General features: G+C 41.0%; 1 protein-coding gene and 1 pseudogene across 1 annotated transcript in view; one reads left to right on the top strand and one right to left on the bottom strand.

Annotated features, from left to right (window-relative positions):
• Positions 1 to 13,611, bottom strand: part of TULP4 (TUB like protein 4) — a 287,703-nt gene that overhangs the window by 217,867 nt on the left and 56,225 nt on the right. The gene's annotated exons all lie outside the window — the stretch shown is intronic.
• The window catches only part of LOC101048655 (signal recognition particle subunit SRP72 pseudogene), a 60,384-nt pseudogene continuing 50,748 nt past the window's right edge, over positions 3,976 to 13,611 (top strand).

A 13,611-nucleotide genomic window follows, 5' to 3' on the forward strand; every position in this document is an offset into this window, starting at 1 on the left:
TGCTGCTGGTCAGGGAACCAGGCTTTGAGAACTACTTGCCTATAGCATCAAGTCCCAACAAAAGAACCTATTTTCATCATAATACTAAGACACAATTTGCCTTCTCTGTGTTCACATTTATATCCATGGTGCAAAGGCAACAGTGGGTCAAACTGCAAGCTCTTTAACACTAATCAAGGTAGAGGTACCAATTGTACCAGTAGTCACAGATTGAAAAAAAAAAAAAATGGGCTTCACTTAAGAATTTCCTTGATACAGCAGTTAAAATTATTAATTGTATTAAATATCAGCCCTTGAGTACATGGCTTTTAATACCTTTGTGCCCCAAAATAGTAAGTACACAAAGTACTTCTGTGGACTACTGAAGCACCATGGTAATCCCAGGAAAAAGCATGTGTTACACAATTTAAGTTGAAAAATGAACTGCTTGCTCTTTTCATGGAATACGACGTGACACAGTTTGAATGTTTGGCCCCTCTGAATCTCATGTTGAAATGTAACCCCTAATGTTAGAGGTGGGGCCTGGTGAGAGGTGTTTGAATCATAGGGGCAGCCTCTCATGAATGTCTTGCTGTCTTCTGATAGTGAGTGAACTCTCACGATTTCTGGTTGTTTAAAAGAGTGTAGCATCAGATGTTCGAGACCAGGCTGGCCAACATGGTGAACCCATCTCTACTAAAAACAAAAATTAGCCAGGCGTGGTAGCAGGCACCTATAATCCCAGCTACTCAGGAGGCTGCAGCAAGAGAATCACTTGAAACTGGAAGGCAGGGCTTGCTGTGAGCTGAGATGGCACCACTGCACTGCAGCCTAGGTGAAAGAGTAAAATTCCGTCTCAAAAAAAAAAAAGGAGGGTAGCACCTCCCGCCTCTTTTGCTGCTCCTCCTCTAGCTATGTGACAAGTTCCTCATCACCTCCTGCCACGTTTGTAAGCTTCCTGAGGCCTCACCAGAAGCAGATTCTGCTGAGGCCTCAAGAAGCTTACAAACGTGGCAGAAGGTGATGGATAATTTATAAAGAAATAAATTATAAATATCCATTTATTTATAAAGAAACAAATTATCTGTGGCAGACTGAATAAGTTATTAAGAAAACAGTTTTAATTGACTGATGGTTCTGCAGGCTTTATAGAGCCATGAGTCAATTAAAACCATTTTCTTTATAAATTATCCAGTCTCAGATATTCCTTACAGTAATGCAAATGGGCTAACACACCAAGTTTACTAAAAAGAATGAATGACAAATTATGGTTGTTCCAGCTTGGATATTGGCAGACATTTTCTTGAACATGAATAAAGTAAGGCTCCCACTTTAAGGAAACAACTGACAGAATTTGTTGTCAAAAATAAAAACTGACCTTTCAAGTTAAATGTACATAAACCAGCACCTGTCAATATGAGCTTGCTACCTCCCTATGTAACTGGGGGTGATGGTAATCAATGTGAATTTTTTATTTTTTATCTCATATTTCATTGTCTATCAATATTTGGAAGACTCACATACTTGTTAAACCAGTATTTTCCAAATGACCAATGAAGATGATAGAAATTATACTTGAGTAAAAGATCCATTCAAGGTGCACGACTTTGGGAGGCCAAGACGGGCAGGGAACACTTGAGATTCGAGACCAGCCTGGCCAACATGGTGAAACCCCATCTGTACTAAAAACACGAAAATTAGCTGGGCTTGGTGGCAGATGCCTGCAGTCCCAGCTACTTGGGAGGCTGAGGCAGAAGAATCAACTGAACCCAGGAGGCAGAGGTTGCAGTAAGCCAAGATCACACCACTGCACTCCAGACTGGGTGACAGTGAGACTCCATCTCAAAAAAAAAAAAAAAAGGTGTGAGGAAAACAAATGAATTTTAATGTAACCAAGGACAAAACATTCACTGATATATTTCATTCAAATTCTTATTACAACTAGCCTTAGAGAAACGGCCACTTGTTGAATTTTGGTGTGGTTATCAAAGAAAAATATCCATGATTATCTGAAGACTATTAAAATACTCCTTTCTTTTCCAATTATATATGTGTGTGAGACTGAATTTTCTTCATATACTTTAACAAAACAACATATTGCAACAGATTAAATGTAGAAGCAAATATGAGAAACTAGTCATCTTAAAGTAAGCCAGACATTAGATAATGCTGCCAAAATATAAAACAATACACTATTATTAAATGTTTTAGTTTTAGAAAAAGCAGGTGTTTTCATAAAAATATATAACTTCTAACATTTAATGGGTTTATATTTTTTAATAAATTAGGGATTATTTTTTATCAGATTTACTTTTTTGAGACACAGTGGTGCAATCATAGCTCACTGCAGCCTCAACTTCCTAGGCTCAAAAAAATCCTCCCACCTCAGCCTCCTGCTTAGCTGAGACAACAGGCGAACACCACCACATCTAGTTAACTTTCGTATTGTGTGTAGAGACGGGGTTTCTCCATGTTCGCCAGGGTGGTCTCGAACTCCCAGGCTCAAGTGACCCACCCCTGCTTGGCCTCCCAAAGTGCTGAGATTATGGGTGTCAGCCACTGCACCGGGCCAGTTTTAATTTCCAATATGGTAAACAGCAATAGACAATCACACAAAAAAAAGTTCCTTTGGAATTTCAATAATGTTTATGAATATAAAGGGGCCTTGAAACCAAAAAGTTCAAAAATCACAGACATATACTAACTCCCTAAAATGTAAATCTATCTATCTTTTCTTCTTTCTTTATTTTGCTATGGGCTCTCACTCTCACACAGATTGGAGTGCAGTGGTGCAATCTCCGCTGACTGAAACCTCCACTGAACCAGACTCCAGCAATCCTTCCACCTCAGCCTCTTGAGTAGCTGGGACTACAGGCGCACACCACCAGGCCCGGCTGTTAACTTTTTGTATTTTTGTAGAGATAGGGTTTCCCAGTGTTGTCCAGGTTAGTCTTGAAAACTCCCAGGCTCAAGTGATCTGCCCACCTCACCCTCCCAAAGTACTGGAATTAAAGGCATGAGCTACTGTGCCCAGCCAAATGTAAATCTTAAATAACTGTTTATATTAAGGTACATAGGATAAATTTCCACAGTAAAAGCACAGTGTTTCATTTTATATATACTGTTAAAAGGTTTTTAACCAAACTTTAAAATTATCTTTAGAATCATAAAATGCCATATACGTTAGACAAATATAGCCGTTTTTTTCTAAATGCCACTTTATTATGACTCAAAATGCAAAATGGATATAAAAACCTAACAACAAAAAAAGAACAATCATAGCATCCAAACTACTGAAAGTCTAGTGCCAATTTGATCAATACCATTAACAAAAATGAGTTGGTGTCAGGCATTTCACTTTCCTTCTTTCTGCCTTATTTTCTCTAAAGATGAGAAAATGGGAATTGTAACTAAATTGATTTAAGTTTCCAAGGAATGATAAGAATATTATCAAATCAACACTAGTAAGGGGGGTTGGTAAAAGATTAAAAAGCAACTATGAAATTGAAAGTGGAAACTTGAACAGATATTTGTATGCCAGTGTTCACAGCAGGATGATTCACAGTAGCCAAAAGGTGAAACCAACATAAATGAGTGTTTGTTTTTTTTTTTAAGACAGGGTTTCATCTGTCACTCAGGCTGGTGTGCAGTAACATCATCACAACTCACTGCAGCCTTGAACTCCTAGGCTCAAGGTATACTCCCAAGTTGCTGAAACTACAGCTACATGCCACCAGGCTCAGCTTTTTTTTTTTTAATTTTTGGTACAGACAGGGTCTTACTATATTACCCAGGCTGGTCTTGAACTCCTGGGCTCAAGCAATCCTCTCAGCTCAGCCTCCCAAAGGACTGGAATTGCAGGTATAAGACACCACACCTGGCAACAACCCAGATGTCCACCAGTGAACATGTAAACACACACACACACACACACACACACACAATGAAATATTATTCAGCCTTAAAAAGGAGAGTAATTCTGATACATGCTACCAAATGGATGAACTCTATGAGAACATCATGCTACATGAAACAAGCCAGTTACAAAAAGAAATACTATATGACTCCAGTGATATGAAGGACCAAGAACAGACAGATAGTAGTAGGATTCCTAGAAACAGTAAGTAAAAGGGTGGGTGCCAGGGGCTGAGGGGAGGGGAAATGAAGCATTAGTGTTTAATGGGCACAGAGTTTCAGTTTTGTAGGATGAAAAGAGTTCTGGAGGCATATGATAGCAAAAAAAAAAAAAAAAAAAGTGAATGTACTTTAATGCCACTGAATTGTACACTTTAAAAAAATGGTAAAAATGGACTGGGCACAGTGGCTTCCACCCATAATCCCAACACATTGGGAGGCTGAGGCAGGAGGATGGCTTGAACCTAGGAGTTTGAGACCAGTCTGGACAATACAGCAAGACCCCATCTTTACAAAAAAAAAAAAAATTAGCCAGACATGAAGGTGCATACCTGTAGTCCCAGCTACTTGCAAGGCCGAGGTGAGAAGACTGCTTGAGCCCAGAAACTCAAGGCTGCAGTGACCCATAATCACACCACTGTATTTCAGTCTGGGTGACAGAGTGAGACTCCATCTCCAAAAACAAGAGAAAAAAAGTAAAACTGGTAAATTTAATGGCATGTATATCTCCCCTCAATTTTTAAATTTAAAAATTGAGGGGAGATATACATGCCATTAAATTTACCAGTTTTACTTTTTTTTCCTTTCCTCTCATTTTAAAAATGAGATAAGTTGGTTAAAAAGCAACTATTCATATAAAGTCTTTCAACAAAAGATTGAAAGTAAATACAACTCAGCTTGTCATTATGTGTTTTACCCTGAACACTGCAACACAGGCCCAAGGGCGATCCTGGGTGTTCTTATTAAGAATAAATAATGCTGGCCAGGCGTGGTGGCTCATGCCTGTAATCTCAGCACTTTGGGAGAAGTAGATGGGCAAATCATGAGGTCAGGAGTTTGAAACCAGCCTGGCCAATATGGTACAACCCTGTCTCTACTAAAAATACAAAAATTAGCTGGGTGCAGTTGCACACGCCCATAATCCCAGTTACTCAGGGGACTGAGGCACGAGAATTGCTTGAACGTAGGAGGCAGAGGTTGCAATAAGCCAAGATCATGCCACTACGCTCCAGCTTGGCAACAGAACAAGACTCTATCTCAAAAAACACAAAAAAGAATAAACAATGCTGACCTCCACAGACTGGCCCAAACCTGTTTCTAATAATTACAGCTTATTTGCAGAACATTCCTGTAAATCAGCATAAAATCCACTCCTACTTTTAACATATTACAATCTTAAACCAAAGAATACAAGTGTCTAATTGAATTAATGACCTGCTAGGGTTCTAGATGCCAGTAATGAAACACGTAAGACGCTTCCCACTCTAGGTTCCATACGATCCAGTTCTAATTCAAAGGAGGAACCCCAGAACTTGCTTGGAAAGTTCAACTTAGGGACAGGATGGTGTAGCAGGTATGTTAGACACCCATGGAATAATCGACCACTAAATCTTAAACAGCTATGAATAGTATTAATATTATACATAAGGCCCCTGTGCTGTGTTCTCTCCTTCTCTTGTCCCCAACTAAATATTCTACTTTGCTAACTTCAGTTATTTTCACTACAGTTTATTTTGTGTTATCTGATTCCTACTTTCTACCAACACAGATAAAATTTACCATCAGTACTAGAGGTAAAAAAAAGCATTTTGTTTTGTTTTGTTTTGTTTTTTTGAGACGGAGTTTCGCTCTTGTTGCCCAGGCTGGAGTGCAATGGCGGGATCTCGGCTCACCGCAACCTCCGCCTCCTGGGTTCAGGCAATTCTCCTGCCTCAGCCTCCTGAGTAGCTGGGATTACAGGCACGTGCCACCATGCCCAGCTAATTTTTTGTATTTTTAGTAGAGACAGGGTTTCACCATGTTGACCAGGATGGTCTCGATCTCTTGACCTCGTGATCCACCCGCCTCGGCCTCCCAAAGTGCTGGGATTACAGGCTTGAGCCACCGCGCCCGGCCTGTTTTGTTTTTTTAATCATTTGAAATAATGTTAGAGATTGAAGATACATTAGGGAAGATATTTTCCACTTACACAATTTTCACAGAAACATAATCATTAAAAGTTGTAATGAAGCAGGAGTGGCGAGACACAAACCTCTCCAACACAGGCGTGAGCTTCCATGCCCAGCAGGGAGCTATGAGGAATAAAAAGCCACATCTTTCCTCAGTTCAGTGTTCGAGAGGTTTGTGTCTTGCCTTTCCTGCTTCAGTAAGAATGCAACTACTCTGGAAAATAGTTTGGTACTGGCTGGGCACAGTGGCCCCTGCCTGTATTTTCAGCACTTTAGGAGGCCGAGGTGGGCGAATCACCTGAGCTTGGGAGTTCGAGACCAGCCTGACCAACATAGAGAAACCCCGTCTCTATTAAATATACAAAATTAGCTGGGTGTCATGGTGTACACCTGTAATCCCAACTACTCAGGAGGCTGAGGCAGGAGAATCACTTGAACGTGGGAGGCAGAAGAACTGCTTGAACCTGGGAGGCAGAAGTTGCAGCAAGCCGAAACGGCGCCACTGCACTCCAGCCTGGGCAACAAGAGCGAAACTCTATCTCAAAAATAAATAAATAAATAAAATAGTCTGGTATTACTAGTATTACTGAAGATGTGAATACCCTGCAAACAGCATTCCCACTCCTGAGTGTGTGCACCAGACACATTCCCTGTAAGTGCTCAAGGAGAGATAGATACAAGGTGTTCACAAAGTATTCACAGCAGTGGGTTTATGCCAGCTCCAAACTGAAAACAACACAAGGGGTCAAATATGGTGTATTTAAAGAACAGAATTCTATATAACAATGTAAATGAACACTACACAGAACAAAATGGGTGAATTTCATAAACACAATATTGAGCAAAAGAATCTTATGGGCCAGGTGTGGCGGCTTACACCTGTAAAATATCACCAGGTGTGGTAGCTCACACCTGTAATCCCCGCACTTTGGGAGGCTGAGGCAGGAGGGATCACTTGAGCCCAGGAGCTTGAGACTAGCTTGGGCAACACAGAGATCCCTTATCTCCAAAATGAAAAGTAAAAATATTAGCTGAGCATGATGACATGTAGCTGTAGTCTCAGCTACTAGGAGGCTGATGTGGGAGGATGGCTGGAGCCTAATAGATTGAGGCTTGCCACTTTAAGCCATCCTGGGTAGCAGAGTAAGATCCCGAAGAAGAAAAGAAAAAGCAAGAAAAGAAAGGGAAGGGGAAGGGGAAGGGGAAGGAAAATGGGGAAGGGGAAGGGCAAAAAGGAAAGAGAAAGGGGAAGAACAAAGGGGAAAGGGGAAAGAGGAAGGGAGGGGGGAAAGGGGAAAAAGGAAGGGGAAAGGGGAAAAAGGAAGAGGAAAGGGAAGGGGAGAAGGGGAAAGGGAAGGGAGAAGAGAAAGGAGAAAAAGGAAGGTGGAAGGGAAAAGGGGAAAAGGAAGGTAGAAGGGGAAAGGGGGAAGGGAAGGGGAAAAGGGAAAGGGAAGGAAAAGGGGAAAGGGGAAGCAGAAGGAGAAAGGGGGAAGGGGAAAAGGGAAGGGGAAGGAGAAAGGGAAAAGGAGAAGGGGAAAGAGGAAAGGGGAATGGGGAAGGGAGAGGGGGAATGGGAAGAGGAAAGGGAAAGGGGGAAACAGAAAAGGGAAGGGGAAGGAGGAATGGGGAAGGAGAAATGCGGAAGGGAAAGGAGGAAGGGGGAAGGGAAAGGAGGAAGGGGGAAGGGAAAGGAGGAAGGTGGGAAGGAGGAATGGGGAGGGGCAAGGAGGAACGGGAAAGGGGAAGGGAAAAGGGGAAGGGGAAGGAAGCAGGAATGGAGAAGGGAGAAGGAAGAAGCTGAAGGGAAAGGGGATGAGGTGGAGAGATGGGGGGGTAGGGGAGAGGAGGGGAGGGGAGGGGTGGGGTGGAAAAAAGGGAAAGGGAAGGAAAAAGACCCCATCTTTACAAAAAATAAAAACATTAGCCAGACATGAGGGTACACACCTGCAGTCCCAGCTACTTGAAAGGCTGAGGTAGGAAGATTGCTTGAGCCTGGGAACTCGGGGCTGCAGTGAGCCATGAGGGAAAGGGAGGAGAAAAAGCAATGGGAAGGGGAAGGAAAAGCTAAAGGTAAAGAAAAGAGAGGAGAAAATAAGAAAAGGAAAAAGAAAAAAGTAAGGAAAAGGAAGAGGAAGGAAAGCTCTTATGAAAGAATACCTACAATATGAATCAATTACATAAAGTTCAAAGACAAGCCAAAATAATTTTATCAGTTAACAGTAAATATACTGGAAGTATGACTAAAAATTAAAAAGAAAAATATTACTAAAAACAGTGCAATGGTTACTTGGGGGGTAGTTACTGTGAGCTGGGAGAGGCACACTTAGGTGTGCTGCTGGTGTGCTTGACACATTTAATATCTTTACCTGGGTGGTAGTTACGGGGTGTTCACTTTATTCTTTATTAGATACATGCCTAACACATCCTTCTATATGTATATCTCACAGCAAATTAGTTTTTTTAATTTGAGAATTTTTTAACTTGAGAGATCTCTTATAAACAGGTTTAACAAGCTGTGAACTACATTAGCCATCAGTCCTCTGGGATTTTTAGAAAACTTAACTTAGTAAGAAAGTTTTTTAAAATTATCATATCCATCCTTAAGGACTACTCTCCCAATCTAGAAAATCCCAATAAAGCATAAAGATGCTATTTTAGTTCTCAAGCTAAGGTGTCTACAAAGAAAATGCATATTAACAGTAATGAATGGATATAACATTTCAGAATAAAGTCCTATTTCTTTCTAAAGGATAAAAATATAGGACAGTGGTTAAACACAAAAGTAGATTTGGAAAAAAATCAGATGAACACAAAGTAAGAAAAAATATAGAAAATGTTCAATAAAATATGCAAACACCCTAAAGTTTCAGCTTTTGACTACAGGCTTGTTTGGGGGTTGAGGAAAAGAAAGAGAGGAAGGCCAGGAGAGGTGGCTCGTGCCTGTAATCCCAGCCCTTTGGGAGGCTAAGGCAAGCAAATCACTTGAGGCCAGGACCTGGGCAATATGAGAAACCCAGTCTCTACAAAAAGTACAAAAATTAGCCGGGCATGGTGGCATATGACTTAGTCCCAGCTACTCAGGAGGCTGAGGTGGGAGGATGGCTTGTGCTTGGGAGAGGGAGGCTGCAGTAAGCTCAGACTGCACCACTGTGCTCCAGGCCTGGGCAACAAAAGCCAGACGCTGTCTCAAAAAAAGAAGAGGAAGGAGAAAGAGGAAGGAGGAAAGAGGAGGGGGGAAGGGGGAGGGGGGAGGGGGAGGAAGGGAAGGGGGAGAGGAGGGAGGAGGGAAGGGGGAGGGGAGGGGGAAGGGAGGGGGAGGGAGCGGGGAGAGGAGGTGGGGGAGGAGGAGAAGAAGGAGGATTTCCTGTTTTATGATTTGAATCCAACACATTCTAGTTTCTCCTCCTGAGAGGCTGACTCTGTTGCCTGAGGGACCTGCGGAGGGTGTGGACACAGGACGTCCTCACAGCTCTACCACCTAGGAACAGGGATCCTGTGCTTTCTGTCCCTTTCTCCTCTTCACACCCAGGCCTCCCTTCATTGCCCTTCTGTTCACAGATGGCAGCAGGTCCTGAACTCTGCACTTCTTTTTAAATAAAGTAAAGTAACTATGACAACTTGCTTTTTTTTTTTTGAGATGGAGTCTTGCTCTGTCACCCAGGCTGGAGTGCAGTAGTACAATCTCAGCTTACTGCAGCCTCTACCTCCCAGGTTCACACAATTCTCCTGCCTCAACCACCCGAATAGCTGAACTACAGGCAGCCACCACCACGCCCAGCTAATTTTTGTATGTTTAGTAATGACAGGGTTTCACCATGTTGGCCAGGCTGTTCTCAAACTCAGGTAATCTGCCAGCCTCAGCCTCCCAAAGTGCTGGGATTACAGGCATGAACCACTGTGCCTGGCCCGATGACCTACTTCTAATTACAATCACTCCTTTCAGAACTTTGAAGAACCTACAAATACCCACTGAGCATGAAGCAGTTTTGTTTCCTAATTAGTTTCAATGGCTGCCTAGAGGCTGGTTCAAATTTGCTCTCAGAGCCTGCCTTTGAAGGCTAAAATACTCTCAGCAGCTACTCGTTACATGGCTATTGACAAATGCAGGGAAACATACATCCAGAAGAAACTACTGCAAAGGTAAACAGATTTTACAATGATTTTATGTACTTACTGTATTATCATTTTTCATCTCTAGTTCTCAAAACATGCTAGTGAGATAATAAATACTGTGTGACTAGGTTTATTTGAAAGATGTGTTTCTAGTACACTGTGTTAGTCTCAAATCATTTTCCCATTGACTTGCGTTGTAACTTACAGAGATGGAGTCCACAGAATTCTGTCTTACTCACTTATGCCAGCTCCTTTAGATGTGGCACCGAGAAGCACTGAGCGCATGAGCAGACTCATATAGAAAGGGTCTCTCTGTCTGTGGTAGAGGTATTTGTTTTAATTAATTAATTATCCCTATCTAAATCATAAACTCCTAGACAGAGGCGATGTTTTACTCCAATTTTTATGCCACCTGCAATTCCCACCTGCATTTAATTAAGTGATCAATAAGGTACTGAGTATGGCACAGTGCCTCAGTTTAAAGAAGTGGGAAACAATAAACATTAACTGAATGAGTTTCTCTGTGTGAAAACCAAGTCAACACCAACCACTTGGAAAGCCCAAGGTTGAGGGCATTTCAGCCCTGTGAGCAAAAGCCACAAGGGCCAGGGATCCACTGCCAAGTTCACAGAAATCACAAAGAGGTGTATTTTCAAGGAAAGCTACTCCCTATTTACTTTACATGGCTGATTTCAACAGCCAATTCCGAGAATATGAACATGTAATTATCGTACAGAGAGGAGGGAATGCAGCTTGCAGACAAACCTCTTGATGAGTAGTTTTAAAGGGAAGTGGGAGCTAGATAATTCTGAGAGTGAATCTACAACTGATACTCAGATATTAAAATTCTGTGGTACCATTTTGGGGCTCACCAGTATCAAAAATCAGATACCTTCATTAAAAAGGGGGGCATTTTTGGGCACGGTGGCTCACACCTGTAATCCCAGCACTTTAGGAGACCAAGGCGGGTGGGGTGGATCACCGGAGGTCAGGAGTTTGAGACCAGCCAGGCCAACCTGGTGAAACCCTGTCTCTATTAAAAATACAAAAATTAGCTGGGCATGGTAGGTGGGTAATCCCACCTACTGGGGAGGCTAAGGCAGGAGAATCACTTGAACCCAGGAGGCAGAGGTTGCAGTGAGCCGAGATCGTGCCATTGCACTCTAGCCTGGATGACAGAGAGAGACTTTGTCTCAAAAGAAAAAGGGGGTGGGGAGGTCATTTTATTTATCAAAGCAACAAAGACTGAAAGAAATGATAATAGCCTGTGTCACATGTCACACAGGGTACACAGAAATGAGAGCAATTTGGTGATATAATTCAAAAAGACTTAAAATGCTGCAAAACCTTTTGATTCATTAATTCCACTTCTGGAAATTTATCATAAGAAAATAATCTTACATTGTACAAGGACTTGGCTACAAGGATTTCAACTTACAGCATTTCTATAAACGAAAAATATGAAATAATCAGTATGTTCAAATCGGGATATTGGTTGAATAAACGTTTATAAAGACATAAAACAGGATACTATACAACCACTAATAATTACATAGTAGAAGACTTCAGAACATGAATAGATGATCTCAATTAAGTAAAAAGTAAAATTACATATTACACTTTCACGATGCTCTGAAATGGCTTCTGCCCACTACCATATCTTGAGGAAATTACAACAAATGAAATTTTTAAATGCCAGAATCACAGGAAAGTATTGGAAATCTCTAAGGAAGAGATAAACATACATAAGGGAAAGCTAGGGTCAACTGAGAGGGGACACATGCGGATGCAAAACAAGCACGGGAATCAGAATTAGGACAACCAACAGTCACAGTTTACCAAGGAACTGTCCCAGTGTTAGCACTGAAATTTCCACATCCCAGGAAACCCATCAGTCCTGGACCAACCAGACAGTTGGTCATTCTATCAGATATCCAAACTCTGGTCCAACCTCTAGGTAGAGAGGCTGAGCCTGAGTCCCATACATTCAGCAGGACTCACAGGCTAAAGTTGTCCACGATTCTAGCATCCCTGTATGTCAGAGTAAATACAAATCTTACCTGCGTGCAAACATTCCCAATTTAGGAAATAAGGATTCCCCCAGATAAGGTTCAACCAAAAATCTGTTTACAGTTAAAAATTACTAAACAGACAAAACAAGTCACTATGGGTTCTTAGTACAAACAACAAATTTAGATTCCCAAATCTTTAGAAACTGAAACAGAACTTTAAATAATTAGGTTTGAAATGTTTAAAGGAATTAGAAAGCAAGACACTATCTAAAATGACCAGAAATAACCAAATCTTTTAGAAATGAAAAACTTATTTCTGTAATAAAATGCAGCATACAGTTGAGACATCCGCTAAAAAAGGAATTAATGAACTTAATCTAACAGCTCAAGAAATTACCCACCAATTTTTTTATAGCACAGAAACAGAGAGATAGAACTATAAGAGATTAAGAGAGATGACAGATTAAAAAGGACAAATCTAATTAAAATTCTAAAAGGACAGAACAGAGAAAATGGAAAAGAAATATCTGAAGACATAAAAACTGAGAATTTGCCAAAAACGATTAAAAAAAGCAGAGACACAAGAAGCAGCACAACATACGCCAAGCAAGAGAAATAAAGAAGAAATCCACACCTGGGCACATTTTAGTAAAACTCACAATAAAAACACAAAGAGAAAAGTTAAGAAGTAACCAAAAAGAAAAGACAGGTACTTACAAAAGAATGACAATTAGATAAAGACATCTCAACAGCGGTACTAGCCGCCAAAATTAATGAAATACTATCCTCAAAGCACTCAGAGAAAACAGAATTATATTCCCAGAAAATTGTCTTTTAAGAATTAGAGTGAAATTAGAAGACCATTTAAAAAGAACAAAAGCTGAAATTTAAAGCCAATTGAACTCACAATATAAATCTAAAGAATATTCTTCAGGTAGAAGGAAAATGTCTCAGAAGGAAGGTCTAAGGTAGAAGAAGAAACAATGAAAAGACAAACTGTTAAACATGTAGGTAAAATTAAATAATGTGTTCAAAACAGAACAATAAAGCAGTAACAGCAGACTCATATGAATGTATAGCAGTTACCAACTTCTAGGTATAGCCCTTAAAGCTTTATAGGTACTGTATTTCTCATTTAAAAGCCTTAGCCTTATGAAAAAGATCCTTTTATTGTCCACATTTTATAGGTGAGGAGACTGAGGCACAGGAAGGTTAAATGCTTGCCCAGCACCACTCATCTGGTAGGCAGGAGGAGTTGGGGGTCACACCAGGCTGCCAGTTTCAGTTTCTAGTTTATGTGCTTAACCACTAGACTGTGTCTATGGAGAGCGTGGGGGTGGAGGTAGAAAAAAGAAAAACATAGACAATTTGATCAAAAAAGGATGACCAGAGCCAAAAGTACTCTAAGGCCTTTATATTGTTTT

This window comes from Saimiri boliviensis, chromosome 4 (genome assembly GCF_048565385.1).
Source record: "Saimiri boliviensis isolate mSaiBol1 chromosome 4, mSaiBol1.pri, whole genome shotgun sequence".
NCBI lineage: Eukaryota > Metazoa > Chordata > Mammalia > Primates > Cebidae > Saimiri > Saimiri boliviensis.